The 13,731-nt window shown below is 47.6% G+C and overlaps 1 long non-coding RNA gene across 1 annotated transcript in view; it reads left to right on the top strand.

Annotated features, from left to right (window-relative positions):
* The first annotated feature begins 1,155 nt into the window (after positions 1-1,155).
* LOC140120410 (uncharacterized) overlaps positions 1,156-13,731 on the top strand; it is a 35,413-nt gene continuing 22,837 nt past the window's right edge. Inside the window, exon 1 of the long non-coding RNA XR_011853770.1 lies at positions 1,156-1,262. This is a non-coding gene — a long non-coding RNA (uncharacterized lncRNA). The remainder of the gene's footprint in view (positions 1,263-13,731) is intronic.

Raw genomic sequence — 13,731 nt, forward strand, 5'->3', positions numbered from 1 at the left:
CGTTAAGGATTCTTTTTGGTTAGGAATGGTTGAATGGGGCTCCTAAAATAATAAAAATGTTACCCTCTTAACCTTGATCCAATATTTATACCAAACTTCCACTTCCCGGTGTCCCCTGATGCACAGGTAGAGTTGAAGATCTACACTTAAGCTGATCAGTATCTATTAAAATTTAATGAAGAAACTAGGAAATGGTGGGTTGTGTCCAGTGGGTTGAAACCACTGTGCCATCCAACCGCTTGACTTTTGGCCACACACTAAGCGTACTATCCCTGGACCTCTCCAGTTTTCACCCTTTCACCCCTATACAGGGACCTGGACTCTGCTGTAGAGATATTACAAGGCCGCTACCTCTTGTGGTGTTTTCGGAATGGATAGCAGCTGATCCGGTGGGCACAGAGACAACGGTGTATAATACCGAGGGATTAGGCAAACAAATAGTCAGTAACAGTCCGTAGTCAGGGCAGGTGGCAAAATAGTAGAATCTAAAAACATGTGGAGGGTCATGGCAGGCAGCACAGGTTCATGAACAAGTTGGGGTCGAACACGGAGTATAAGTGGTCAGAGAGCAAAGTTGGGGTAAAACACAGGAAAGCTTTTGTGATACCAGTGATTCTGTATCAGAATATTTCATGTGAACTCAACCTTAAGGGGACCTACACACATAATAACAGGAATCACTCCCTTACTCTATGACTGACCTTCTGAGCATGTGTGACCACCAGCATGGGATTAGGTGGCCATTCTGGTAGGGTATTCAAAAACAAACCAGGAGGTTCCCTAACAAATGTGTAACAGCAATATTATGATTCCAGTAGGATAGCCATATATTTGAAACACTGATGTAGCATGGCCCCCCACATCAAATCTTGAACCCAGGTACGTATAAGTCATTTGCGGCCTTGATCGAATGAGCAATAAATGTTTTTTGGTTTTAATCATTTCGACTGTAGAAATTCTTATCTTCAAGTTGAAATATTTTCTTTTGTGTTTAATAAGCGAATCGTAGAGTGTTTACTAAAAAAACCATAATGGACTTGTACATGTCAACTTTGTAGAATGACCTGCATTAAGTTTTCTGAAATCAGGTAGATAAAGTTGCCAGTTTTTGTCTAAAAAATGCTAAAAGAGAAATTAGCCCCTTTGGACAGGGAAGAAGTACAAGCCCTGCGCTTCGAACAATCTCTTGCCTACTTGCCAGCCCTGTGCTAAACCGAAGGCGACAACTGGGCAGCAGTCCATACCCTGATTGGACAAAAAATGTAAGTACGTGGCTTTTCATTGTCAGAGCTGGGGGTCAGTGGACCCCCTGGAACACCGCGGGAGATGGTACTAGCCGACACCTGGGACCGGAATCTAAGTGGCACCTGGTCTTCACCAGGTCGTTCCACAGGGGCGACTAGCCCATGGTGGCAGCCAAGGTCGAGGTATAGAATCAGCATCCAGACTTGAGGTCAGGTACAGGCACAAAGTCAGGGCTGGCTCCAGAGATGCAAGGTCACAGGTCTGGTCCGAGATCACAACAGGAATTGAAGCGAAGAAGACGTTATGGGAAACCCGGAAGTGCCAGCGCCAATCAGTGGTGCGCTTGCCCGGCGCACGCTCCCTAGAGAGCGGGTATGCACGTGCGGCGTAGCCAGGACGGGTACAAGCTGGGGGACAGGGCAGGGCTGCTACGAAGAGGGTCACTGGTGTGCCTGCAATCCGAGGTATGGACCGCAGGGACTCCCGTGACATTCATGGAGCTAACTATTGTAGGTTAAAGTTGTTATCTGTTTTCAACACATTGCACATGTCACAGTTGAGGTCAGCCAATGATGTGCTGTAGGTGTAGAGGTCACGGCTAGGAATGAGCTTCAGATGAACCTTGAACAAAAGCTAGGTTTGGGTACCCAAACCCAAAAACACCACTAACACCCAAGTTTGTGTTGGCACCACCATTTACACGAGGATCCTTGCCCCCTGTGGTGTCAGTCTAGGGAAAATAGTGGTGTTCACACATCGCCCGATCTTAACTTCTGCCGGTGGCCAGCCAAATCTGAGCTTCTGGCTGATCAAAACCTGCCATTTTCAGCATGGACCTGAACATTAAAGCTCATCACTAGTCATTGCTGAGGTCAGTGATTGGTTGCATTGGTGACCTTCCTCAACATGCACAAATATTTTAGGACAAGAGTCTCTAACAAGAGCTTTAGGAGATAGCTACAGGCCTCTAGCGATAGAACAACAGAGGCACAAACTGGACAAACCCTTTAACCCACAATCACTTTAAATGCATCTAAGGATGGATATCCATTACAGTTTTCCTTACTTTTTCATGGATTTTGCAATTCAATGACTTTCTGATGCTTCTCGAGTCTGCAGACAACTGTAGGAGGGGGCTGCATGGAGGAGGAGGAGCAAGAATCCCAAGTGCAGCTCTTTCTCCCCTCTCACTGCACAAGTTCATAGGGAGAGAGAGAAGCTTCACTTAAAATAATATATTTCACAAACTTTTATATATAAAAAACTTTATTGACTGCTGCATTATAATCATTGTTTGAAAAAGAATTGGGCAAAATATTTCCGAATTAGTTTGGTAAGTAGCCATTTCCATCGTCGTGCCTATGCTTTTGATCACGACTGGTTTTTATTTGATTCCGAGGGTTTTGCTTTCACGTATTTCCCTAAGGAAAAATTAAGCACTTAGAATGATGAATTATGAAGCACTTCACATCATTATCACACCCCGGCTCTTTGTACTTAAGTCCATGTACATGTTAAATAAATCATAACATCCTGTCCTGCATGCGCTCTCATGGCTGGAGGAAGTAGGGGAATTTGTCACAGTCTCTATTCCCACTCTCACTACTCGTCAATGTGGAAACATTAGGAAATGACAGTGGAGCCGCGGTGCAGGCATACCGGGTAATGCAGCAGGTGAGACACTCTCAAGGCTTATTTTGGCTGCGGATAGATAGTTATTGGAGAAATATCAAAGTGCTACTCACTCTTTCTCAAGACTTCAAAGAAAAGCTGATACAAAGGGGAGGCAAAATATTAGCTCTCGAAATTGGGTTCGCCATGGGGTTTCATATGTGACACAAGAGTGATTAGGAGAAATGATTACATAAGTTCAGTGTTGAAGGGGTTGGACTAAGTTCGAAAAGGGATAATTGTAAAGGAACCAATCAGTGCATGGGCTGTGAAGCCAAGGTGTACATCCTCTGCTTTGTTACAGCCCCACCACTGGGAGCAGGGTTGATAAGTCTGATTTGTTTTTTCTTCTTTTAACTCGGTCAAGATAGCACTGATACAGGGGAAATTAGGGACAATATACCACTGATCCATAAGTGGATGGCTTAAAGCAAATCCGTCACCAGGAACGTAATTTTTAGCCGATCACAGGTTAAATAGTCTATGCTATGCTGATAAAAAATACTTTTGTCAACATTATGAAACATTTCAGTGCTTTATAAAACTTTATTTCACATTACCTGGCTCACTGCCAGCAGGTTTTGGTGAGTCCCAGAAAGAGGCTGCAGCATCCTTTGTGCTTGTGTCTCGGTCCTCTCCTCTACACTGTCAGGCTTGCGGGAAGTGGATCCACTGGACCACTGCAGACGATGACTCAAGCCACTACCTGGGACCGGAGTCTAAGTGGTACCCGGTTTTCACCAGAGCCCGCCGCAAAGCGGGTTAGACAAGCTGCGGCGTGGTACCACCAGGTCGTTCCTCAGGCGTGACTTGTCTGCAGTGGCGGCCAAGGTTGAGGTACAAGAACGGCAATCAATCTCGTGGTCAAAGTCCAGGCACAGGGTCAGGGCAGGCGGCAGAGATGCAATGTCAGAATCCAAACCGAGGTCAGCAACAGGAGGTCCAAGTAGAAGGGTAGGGGAACACAGAACTCACGACAGCAATACGGAGGGACACTGGTACACGGGAACATGGAGGGAGTCAGGCACGCAGGAGACACAGGAACGCAGGAGACACTGGAACGCAAGAGACACTGGAACGCAGGCAAATCGCAACAGAGCTTTCTCTAAGGCTGTGAGGCACAAAAGATCCGGCAAGAGTGTGAGGAAGGTGCATGGTTTTCAAAGGGGAAATGATCAGCCAGTGCACCAATTAGCGGTGCACTGGCCCTTTAAATTTCCTGAAGATACCGCACGCGCGCCCTAGGAGGCGGGGACGCGCGCGGCCGGAACCTGGCAGCGATTCCGGAGCGGGGAGAGGTGAGTCGCGCCGGCACCGCGCCTGTGAGGCTCGGGGGGCACGGGTGAGCCTGCGGCCCGCGATATGGGTCGCGGGACCACCCGTGACACACACCATCCCCCTGCCTCCCCTGCCTGCAGTATGCACATGACAGGAAGAGGGGAGGGGTGGAGGATAGCAAGAATGCATAAAGGAGACTGAGGCACAGGCTGCCAGGACTCACCACATGCTTCTGGCAGGGAGCCGGGTAATGTGAAATAAAGTTTTATAAAGTAGCGGTAGTATTCAGAATGTTGACAAAGGAAATTTTTAAATCTGCATAGCTTAGGCTATTGGAACCTGTCATCAGCTAAAATACTCCCTGGTATGTTACCTTTAAGGTACCCTAACCATCATAATAGGAGGATTCCCGTTCCTCAGTCAAAATGGAGTGACAGACCAGGCCTAAATGTAACTGCTCTATTCCAGGGCCAGTGCAGTTCTCAGCGATCCCACAGATGGAGGACTACTGATTGACCTATTATTCTATTACAATAAGTGGGGGTCTCAGAGGTTGGATCCCCCAAAATGTTTAAATTGCCCATACATGTCCCACAGATATTCCACCATGACCCCCACTTTCCCTACATACTCTTGCACATATTGTACATATTTAGGCAAATTTAATTGAAAGCTAACTAACCCACTAATATGTTTTTGGGTAAACCAGAGTAAATCTACAATCTCCATGAAAATGAAATATGAAATATGAAAAATGGTTTCATATTTCAGATTTGACTCTAGGACACTAGTGTTGTAGGACAACAGTGCTAACAACTACTGCCCTAGTGATGAGGTTAAAAAATAAAATATGCTTCTTGGTGTAAAAATACATTCAAAATATACAAATATTGACTATTAGACTATTAGAAGATGTCCCAAATCCAGAGTTACCGCAGTTTGATTAATGCAGTGTAATGCCTCATATTGCCTCCGGAGGCAATGAAGGGTATAGGAAAACTTGTAGCCAGGCTTGTCCAGCTGAAGACAACTTGGGGGTCATTTTCTAGGGGTCCGAATCGCGCATTCTTGTCGGGTTTACCGAATATTTCCGTTTTGTGCAAAATTGCCCCGGGATTTTGGCGCATGCACATCGGCACTCACATACACTGGGACGAAGAAGGTGAACTCCGGCGGACTTCAGCGCAGCAGCGCCACCTAGTGGATATCAGCGCACGACCTTAGTGAATCCCTGAAAGCTCCGAAATCAACATCGGAGAACGCGCCGTGGGATTGTGAATGGACCTGGTAAGTAATTCTGCCCCCTTGTGTTGATGTTATCATTGGGGGGCCCTTCAAACACAAAATCATTTTTCAGGCAGATGACCAATTTGGACAGTCTAGCTTTACAAAATGAGAAATGAGTTACTTGGCCAAATTTAGAGTTACTAGTCTCCAATGCCACTCTAACAGGCCTCCTTGTATAATGTATAACTTATAGCAGTGATGGCGAACCTTTTAGAGGCCGAGTGCCCAAACTGAAACCCAAAACCCTGCTTATTTATCGCGATGTGCCAACCAAAAATTAAAGCAGTAACTTATTGCTCCCTGTTCAACAACTTTCAATCATATTGGCCTCCTGAGGACAGCAACACAATAGAAAAATTTCATCATTTTAGCTTCTTTCCAGTTTCCCTCTGCACACAGAGAATCGTTGGGCCAGCAGGAGGTCCTTCAAAAATGATTCAACCCTGTCTAATTCTCCCTCTTCCTACAGTCCCAAGTAGCGAAGTCAGTATCAAAATATGACTGAAAGCAGCATCTTTTAAGTTGCTTGGAACTGCAGGAAGATTTTTTGAGTCTTGTCTGTTGTGCTGGGGCAATGGCCCGGGTGCCCACAGAAAGGGCTTTGAGTGCCGCCTCTGGCACCTGTGCCATAGGTTCGCCACCACTGACTTAGGATGGGTCTCTTCGTATGGTGAAGAGACATCCGGAAGGACTCTCTGTGGTCCTACACCCAGAGCTACTCCCTCAGGTTGAGCCCTGGTGCCAAGCTATAAAATGCAACTTACCAATGTCTTCCAATAGAGGGTACAGTGTGGAGCCAAACCCATATTAGCAATTTTTTACAGGAGCCCATTTATTAATACCACATTGAATGGGACAAGTGAATGTTTTCACCTGCAAGAACTTAAAAAATAAAATATTTTATCTCCCACTTTTCTCAGTATAACACATTGTAAATGTTTAGTTCACAATATCCTTCTGTTGTACCGAGGCATCCAGTTCTATAGCTGGCTTCGTATCTGCTGGCATCGCTAGGGAAGACAGAATATACCCACATGGAAGTCAAACAAGAAGAGAGATATTAGTATTTTCCTCAATAATTTCATTGCCAAATTGTAACAAAATCTGCATTGTATGACTACTCGGCTAAATAGGGAAGACTCATATCTGTTCCCCTCGCACAGACTTCAAGAGGTTGAACAAAATGTGTCATCTGTTACATCGCAATAGCAGCAGTTACTGTCAAAACTAAGAATAAAACATTCACAGAAGAGAGAAAAAAAGCAGTGCTAATATAATTATGCTTTAATCATCATTACAACAGAAGCCAAACCTTCGACTTATGTCTGAATATTGACGCAGAATGTGCGATACTGGATGTTCCATGTAAGACGTCTTCATATGTCCTTATAAAGGCAATTTTTGTAGGATCTGTTGGCTCGGTATTTTTTATTCCAGAACTACAACTCTTCTTTGACAGCTCGGTTTTTCCATTCCCATTCCATTTTGGCCATTCCTTATGCCCATAGTTAGATAAGATTTTGAGTAGAGATGTGCAGACCCAATGGTCCGGGATGGGGTTTCAAAGCCTGACCCGGATATATTGTCAATCCATCAAATTGACACACCTAGCGACTAGCCATGGCTATGATTGGCCAGGCGGATTTGATGGCTACTTAGATGACATCAATTTGCCGGATTGGCTGGTTGGCCGAACCTGAACCCGAGAATGAATGGAGGACTACTGCTTGACCTCTTATTCTAATCTGCTAAATGAGAGACTCAAAAGGTTGGAATCCCCCAAAACTTTCAAATTGCCCATAAGTGTCCTACAGATATTCCACCTTGACCCCTACTTTCTCTACATATTCTTGCACATATTGTACATATTTAGGCAAATTTAATTGAAAGCTAACTAACCCAGTAGTATTCTAATCAATTTGCCGGATTGGCTGTTTGGCCGAACCTGAACCCGACCATTGGGTCCGCTCATCTCTAATTTTGAGTCATCCACCCCAAAATCTTGTTATCTTATCATCTTATCTTATTCTCGGTCGGAGTTCCGAACACAGATAAAGAGGATTTTTCACCAGCTTCCTCAACCAAAACTATTTGCATCTTTTAGAGGGGAGAGATGAGGGATTTTTTTGCATTGGGAATTTTCTCTTTAGCCCTCACCATTCCCAAGAAATCACTATCAGTATTTTGGGACCTCTACTGTCACATAGGTGGAATCAGGTTGTCTCCTCCAGCAAAGGACCACCCATCTGACAGTAGAGAGCCTAATAATGGATAGGTTTAGTACCCAATATCCTAATTAGACTCTTAAAGGAAACCTACCATGAGGATTCTACTTTTAGAAGTAGATCTGATGGTAGATTCCTCCTGCCTGCCTATGCATTATCTGTAATTTAATAATCCTGGAATGTAACCATTGCTTGTAAAGCACTTTATTTTGGTAATATGTAAATGAACTGCAGAGGACATGTACTAGCTTGGTCCGGCACTGGGAGGCTACTCCACGCCCCATTAGTTTTTGCAGTTAATTTACATACTACTAAAATAAAGTTTTTAACAAGTTAGGTTACATTCCAGGATTATTAAATTACAGACGAGGGCAGAGGCAGGCAGGAGGAATCTACCATCATATCTGCATAAAGGTTTCCTTTAACTTGCAAATCGGTGGCCCTGGGTTGGAGTAGATGGCTTGGATCTGCTCAACTGTCGGTAGAGATCCAAAAATAGTTACCTTATTGCTCAGAAAGAGTGTGGACTAGAGAGACGATTTCAGAATTAGTGGTTCTGCACCCATTAAAGGATGCGTAGAGTAGTATTTGACAGAGGTGGTGAAAGGTTCTCTGGTGTGGTCACAGTGGTCTTGATGGAACTGAAGAATATAGATGTAGGGTAACTAGTAGAGATGAGCGAACACTAAAATGCTCGGGTACTCGTTATTCGAGACGAACTTTTCCCGATGCTCGAGTGCTCGTCTCGAATAACGAACCCCATTGAAGTCAATGGGAGACTCGAGCATTTTTCAAGGGGACCAAGGCTCTGCACAGGGAAGCTTGGCCAAACACCTGGGAACCTCAGAAAAGGATGGAAACACCACGGAAATGGACAGGAAACAGCAGGGGCAGCATGCATGGATGCCTCTGAGGCTGCATAATCGCAACATTATGCCAAAATTATGGGCAACAGCATGGCCATGACAGAGTGACAGAATGAAGCTAGATAGCATCTAAAACATCCAATAATTGACCCTGACACTATAGGGGACGGCATGCAGAGGCAGCGGCAGCAGGCTAGAGAGTGTCATGGCGACATACCCTAAATGGACTCAGGCTTCAAACCAATGGGTGGCAGAGAGGAACCAAAGGAGGTGAGCAAGAAGCGCTCAAATAATATCGGTACATGATAAAAGTTTGCCAGTATATTTTGTGGATTACACAGCAGGGTGGCGACAAAGTTAACATGGAAGCCATGAAAACAACCCAAAATTCTGCCTGACACAGCTCGTTTGATAAGGGGACCATGTATGGAGGCAGTGAACTAGTAGTAGATTAAAGGTGCTGCAGTTAAAACTATGTTAGTTGGATCTTGGCATGGAGCTGGCGCTCCGCTGCCAGGCGAGCTTTCGCCAATCCAAGCCCCTGTCTCTAGGCTACTCCCCAAACAGCACTTCTAAGAACCTTTTGTATAAGATCAAGTGTAGTAGCGTTCTTATAAGTTTGGGATATGGCGGGTGAGGGGAATGTAAACAGCTGCGCAAGAAGCGCTGAAATAATATCGGTTAATCATAAAAGTTTGCCAGTATATTTTGTGGATAACACAGCAGGGTGGCGACAAAGTTAACAACTTTGATGTGGAATCCATGAAAACAACCCAAATTTCTGCCTGACAAACCTCGTTTGATAAGGGGAGGATGTATGGAGGCAGCTATATGGACGACTTTTGGAGGTAGCAATGGAGACAACGTGTGGAGGCTGCTATGGAGACAATTTAATTTGGATAGTGCCTGTATGTGGCAGTCCCAAAAAGTTTTCAAACCAGAGGAGCAGGTAGGTGTCCCTCCAGAAAAATGGAATAGATTGAGTGCATGTATGTGGCAGTCCCAAAAAGTTTTCAAACCAGAGGAGCAGGTAGGTGGCCCTCCAGAAAAATGGAATAGATTGAGTGCCTGTATGTGGCAGTCCCAAAAAGTTTTCAAACCAGAGGAGCAGGTAGGTGTCCCTCCAGAAAAATGGAATAGATTGAGTGCCTGTATGTGGCAGTCCCAAAAATGTTTCAAACCAGAGGAGCAGGTAGGTGGCCCTCCAGTAAAATGGAATAGATTGAGTGCCTGTATGTGGCAGTCCCAAAAAGTTTTCAAACCAGAGGAGCAGGTAGGTGGCCCTCCAGAAAAATGGAATAGATTGAGTGCCTGTATGTGGCAGTCCCAAAAAGTTTTCGAACCAGAGGAGCAGGTAGGTGTCCCTCCAGTAAAATGGAATAGATTGAGTGCCTGTATGTGGCAGTCCCAAAAATGTTTCAAACCAGAGGAGCAGGTAGGTGGCCCTCCAGTAAAATGGAATAGATTGAGTGCCTGTATGTGGCAGTCCCAAAAAGTTTTCAAACCAGAGGAGCAGGTAGGTGTCCCTCCAGAAAAATGGAATAGATTGAGTGCCTGTATGTGGCAGTCCCAAAAATTTTTCAAACCAGAGGAGCAGGTAGGTGGCCCTCCAGTAAAATGGAATAGATTGAGTGCCTGTATGTGGCAGTCCCAAAAATTTTTTAAAACAGAGGACCGGGTAGGTGGCCCTCCAGAAAAATGGAATAGATTGAGTGCCTGTATGTGGCACTCACAAAAATTGTTTCAAACAGAGGACCGGGTAGGTGGCCCTCCAGAAAAATTAAATGCATAAAGTACTATAGCAAGAGCCAGTGGGCCCTGTCAAAAAATAGCCAGTTTCCTCTGCTTTACTGTACAAAGAGGAGGAGAAGGAGGAAAATGAGGAGGAGGAGGAGTGGATCAATTATTCAGGTTGAGCTTCCTTCACCTGGTGGAGATTGGAAATTATGAGAAATCCAGGCTTTATTCATCTTAATAAGCGTCAGCCTGTCAGCGCTGTCAGTCGACAGGCGTGTACGCTTATCGGTGATGATGCCACCAGCTGCACTGAAAACCCGCTCGGACAAGACGCTAGCGGCAGGGCAGGCAAGAACCTCCAAGGCGTACAGCGCCAGTTCGTGCCACATGTCCAGCTTTGAAACCCAGTAGTTGTAGGGAGCTGTGTGATCATTTAGGACGATGGTATGGTCAGCTACGTACTCCCTCACCATCTTTCTGTAAAGATCAGCCCTACTCTGCCGAGACTGGGGACAGGTGACAGTGTCTTGCTGGGGTGACATAAAGCTGGCAAAAGCCTTGTAAAGCGTACCCTTGCCAGTGCTGGACAAGCTGCCTGCTCGCCTACTCTCCCTCGCTACTTGTCCCGCAGAACTACGCACTCTGCCGCTAGCGCTGTCAGAAGGGAAATACTGTTTCAGCTTGTGCACCAGGGCCTGCTGGTATTCATGCATTCTCACACTCCTTTCCTCTGCAGGGATGAGAGTGGGAAGATTTTGCTTGTACCGTGGGTCCAGGAGAGTGAACACCCAGTAATCGGTGCTGGAATAAATTCTTTGAACGCGAGGGTCACGGGATAGGCAGCCTAGCATGAAATCTGCCATATGCGCCAGAGTACCAACGCGTAAGAATTCACTCCCCTCACTGGCCTGACTGTCCATTTCCTCCTCCTCCAACTCCTCCAACTCCTCTTCTTCTGCCCATACACGCTGAACAGTGAAGGACTCAACAATGGTCCCCTCTTGTGTCTCGCCAACATTCTCCTCCTCTTCCTCCTCATCCTCCTCCACCTCCACCTCCTCCGATATGCGCTGAGAAACAGACCTGAGGGTGCTTTGGCTATCAACAAGGGAATCTTCTTCCCCCGTTTCTTGTGACGAGCGCAAAGCTTCCGACTTCATGCTGATCAGAGAGTTTTTCAACAGGCCAAGCAGCGGGATGGTGAGGCTGATGATGGCGGCATCGCCACTGACCATCTGTGTTGACTCCTCAAAGTTACTCAGCACCTGACAGATATCAGACATCCACGTCCACTCCTCATTGTAGACTTGAGGAAGCTGACTGACTACCACTTCTGGTGGAAGTTGACATCTGGCAGTCTACAATCGCTCTGCGCTGCTGGTAAACTCTGGATAACATGGTCAGTGTTGAATTCCACCTCGTGGGCACGTCGCACAACAGTCGGTGAGCGGGCAGTTGGAGGCGGCGCTGCGCTGCCCTGAGAGTGGCAGCATCTGTGCTGGACTTCCTGAAATGCGCACAGATGCGGCGCACCTTCGTGAGCAAATCTGACAGATTGGGGTATGTCTTGAGGAAACGCTGAACTATCAGATTTAACACATGGGCCAGGCATGGCACATGTGTCAGTCTGCCGAGTTGCAGAGCCGCCACCAGGTTACGGCCGTTGTCACACACAACCATGCCTGGCTTCAGGTTCAGCGGTGCCAGCCACAGATCAGTCTGCGCCGTGATGCCCTGTAATAGCTCTTGGGCGGTGTGCCTTTTGTCGCCTAGGCTCAGCAGTTTGAGCACCGCCTGCTGTCGCTTAGCGACGGCACTGCTGCTGTGCCTAGAGCTACCGACTGATGGCGCCGTGCCCACGGATGGTAGTTCGGAGGAGGAGGTGGAGGAGGGGTGGGAGGAGGAGGAGGCATAGTAGGCCTGAAACACCTGGACCGAGGTAGGCCCCGCAATCCTCGGCGTCGGCAGTATATGACCAGCCCCAGGGTCAGACTCGGTCCCAGCCTCCACCAAGTTAACCCAATGTGCCGTCAGCGATATATAGTGGCCCTGCCCGGCAGCACTCGTCCACGTGTCCGTGGTCAGGTGGACCTTGTCAGAAACGGCGTTGGTCAGGGCACAGGTGATGTTGTCTGACACATGCTGGTGCAGGGCTGGGACGGCACATCGGGAAAAGTAGTGGCGGCTGGGGACCGAATACCGAGGGGCGGCCGCCGCCATGAGGTTGCGAAAGGCCTCGGTCTCTACTAGCCTATAGGGCAGCATCTCCAGGCTAAGCAATCTGGAGATGTGCACATTAAGGGCTTGGGCGTGCGGGTGGGTTGCACTATATTTGCGTTTCCGCTCCAGCGTCTGGGGTATGGAGAGCTGAACGCTGGTGGATGCTGTGGAGGATCGTGGAGGCGATGATGGGGTTTTTGTGGCAGGGTCCTGGGCAGGGGGCTGACTATCAGCTGACACAGGGGAAGGAGCAGTGGTGTGCACGGCCGGAGGTGAACGGGCTTGTTGCCACTGAGTGGGGTGTTTAGCATTCATATGCCTGCGCATACTGGTGGTAGTTAAGCTAGTAGTGGTGGAACCCCTGCTGAGCCTGGTTTGGCAAATGTTGCACACCACAGTCCGTCGGTCATCCGGTGTTTCCAGACTTCTGAAGATCTAGCCCTCGCCGCAAGAGCCCTCACCACGGGAGCTTCACTAGTTGACACATTTGGCGTTGATGCACCAGCTCTGGCCCTGCCTCTCCGTCTGGCCCCACCACTGCCTCTTCCAACCTGTTCTGGTCGAGGACTCTCCTCCGTCTCAGAAGCACTGTGTTCACCCGGCCTCTCAACCCAGCTTGGGTCTGTCACCTCATCATCCTCCGATCCCTCAGTCTGCTCCCCCCTCGGACTTCCTGCCCTGACAACAACTTCCCCACTGTCTGACAACCGTGTCTCCTCATCGTCGGACACCTCTTTACACACTTCCACTACGTCAAGAAGGTCATCATCACCCACAGACTGTGACTGGTGGAAAACCTGGGCATCGGAAAATTGCTCAGCAGCAACCGGACAAGTGGTTTGTGACTGTGGGAAGGGTCCAGAAAACAGTTCCTCAGAGTATGCCGGTTCAAATGCCAAATTTTCCTGGGAGGGGGCAGACTGGGGGGGAGGAGGCTGAGGTGCAGGAGCTGGAGGAGTGGCGATTTCGGTGACATGGGTGGACTGCGTGGAAGACTGACTGGTGGACAAATTGCTCGAAGCATTGTCAGCAATCCACGACATCACCTGTTCGCACTGTTCTGGCCTCAACAGTGCTCTACCACGAGTCCCAGTAACTTCAGACATGAACCTAGGGAGTGTAGCTCTGCGGCGTTCCCCTGCTCCCTCATAAGCAGGTGGTGTCTCACCCCGGCCAGGACCACGGCCTCTGACCCCTGCAGT

The sequence above is a fragment of the Engystomops pustulosus genome, chromosome 3 (genome assembly GCF_040894005.1).
Source record: "Engystomops pustulosus chromosome 3, aEngPut4.maternal, whole genome shotgun sequence".
NCBI lineage: Eukaryota > Metazoa > Chordata > Amphibia > Anura > Leptodactylidae > Engystomops > Engystomops pustulosus.